We start from the raw sequence: 1,690 nt of genomic DNA on the forward strand, positions 1-1,690 counted from the left end.
TGGGCCGACAGGCTTCCGGGTAACCCGCTGAACCTCCTTCGTGCTTAGGGATCGTGGCTTGCAATTTTTCCACGTGAACGAGGAATTCCCAGTAAGCGCGAGTCATCAGCTCGCGTTGATTACGTCCCTGCCCTTTGTACACACCGCCCGTCGCTACTACCGATTGAACGACCGCAGTGAGGTCTTCGGACTGGACGCGCGTTATTCGGCCCCCTCGGGGGCTGGGTCGTCGCGCGACCGGGAAGATGACCGAACTCGGCCGTTTAGAGGAAGTAAAAGTCGTAACAAGGTTTCCGTAGGTGAACCTGCGGAAGGATCATTAGAGACGGGCCCGCGGCACCGGCGTCCCACGCCGGTCTCGCGCGCGCCTAATCCGACCCCGTGGCCGCGTGCGCTCGCGACTAGCTCGCCGACCGCCCGCGCGCCGCGACCCCCGACCAAGCGTCGACCGAAAGATGGTTACCGTCGAAAGACCTTGCGCCGCGCGCACGCGTGGCGCAGAAATTTCGTCGACAAACAAAAAAAAAAACACCCGACCCCGAACGGCGGATCACTTGGCTCGTGGATCGATGAAGACCGCAGCTATCTGCGCGTCGTCGTGTAATCCGCAGGTTATACGAACATCGACCAGTCGAACGCACATTGCGGCCTCGGTGACCCGCGGGTCCCGGGCCACGCCTGTCTGAGGGTCGTATACCGGATACTCGGCCAGACCGATGCGCCGCCGGCAGGCGTCCGACGGGAGACCGTCGGCCGCTCCGGCTGCGCGAGATTGGCGGTTCGACCGGGGAACGACGCCCCGCCGTCTGCCTCGCGGCGACGGCGACGGCGCCCGCCTCCGGTCGTCCGCCCAAGTTGTGACGGCAAACAGTCACGGGTTCTCGCGCCGTAAAACGGCACGTCCCCGTCCGCCCGCCGCGCGAGAGCGCGGCCGGGTCGGCTGAGAGTCCTAGAGACACCTCTCCGGCTTCCGAGAAGCGGACGCGGACGGTCGCCGTACGGACGGAGCGCGGACCGCAGGCTGCCGTGTTAAGAAAAAAAACACAAACACACCGATACGTTCCGACCTCAGATCAGGCGGGACTACCCGCCGGATTTAAGCATATTAATAAGCGGAGGAAAAGAAAACAACCGTGATTCCCCCAGTAGCGGCGAGCGAACAGGGAAAAGCCCATCGCCGAATCCCGCCGCGCACTTTTGTGTCGCGGCACGTATGGGAGTTGTGGCGTACGGGCCGGCCTCGTTGCCGGGGCGCACGTGACGGTCCAAGTCTCCCTTGAACGGGGCCATGGCCCGCAGATGGTGCCAGGCCAGTAGAGGCCGTCACAGCGTTCCGGGATCGGACCGCGCCTTCGAGTCGGGTTGCTTGAGAGTGCAGCCCGAAGCGGGTGGTAAACTCCATCTAAGGCTAAATACGGCCACGAGACCGATAGTGGACAAGTACCGTGAGGGAAAGTTGAAAAGAACTTTGAAGAGAGAGTTCATAAGAACGTGAAACCGTTCGGGTGTAAACGGACAGAGCCCGCGAGTCCCCGCCGGGCGAATTCACGGTCGGTCTAACCGCCGGCCGGATCTTTCGCTCGGTTAGCGGACGTCGCGACTCGTTGGGCGCCGGCCGAAGGGCCCGGGTGGCGGTTCGTCGCGGCGGTCGCGTCTCGGCGTGACCGTTCGCGCCGAACCCCGGTGCTCC

The 1,690-nt window shown here is 63.7% G+C and overlaps 2 non-coding genes across 2 annotated transcripts in view; both read left to right on the plus strand.

The window, feature by feature from the left end:
* The first annotated feature begins 534 nt into the window (after positions 1-534).
* Positions 535-692, plus strand: LOC132931438 (5.8S ribosomal RNA). The gene has a single exon (XR_009662618.1). It is a non-coding gene; the product is annotated as a 5.8S ribosomal RNA (ribosomal RNA).
* Positions 693-1,063: 371 nt separating this feature from the next.
* LOC132931462 (large subunit ribosomal RNA) overlaps positions 1,064-1,690 on the plus strand; it is a 4,197-nt gene continuing 3,570 nt past the window's right edge. The window contains exon 1 of the ribosomal RNA XR_009662640.1: positions 1,064-1,690. This exon is cut by the window's right edge and continues 3,570 nt beyond it. This is a non-coding gene — a ribosomal RNA (large subunit ribosomal RNA).

Source organism: Rhopalosiphum padi, unplaced genomic scaffold, assembly GCF_020882245.1.
Source record: "Rhopalosiphum padi isolate XX-2018 unplaced genomic scaffold, ASM2088224v1 scaffold1, whole genome shotgun sequence".
NCBI classification, from domain to species: domain Eukaryota; kingdom Metazoa; phylum Arthropoda; class Insecta; order Hemiptera; family Aphididae; genus Rhopalosiphum; species Rhopalosiphum padi.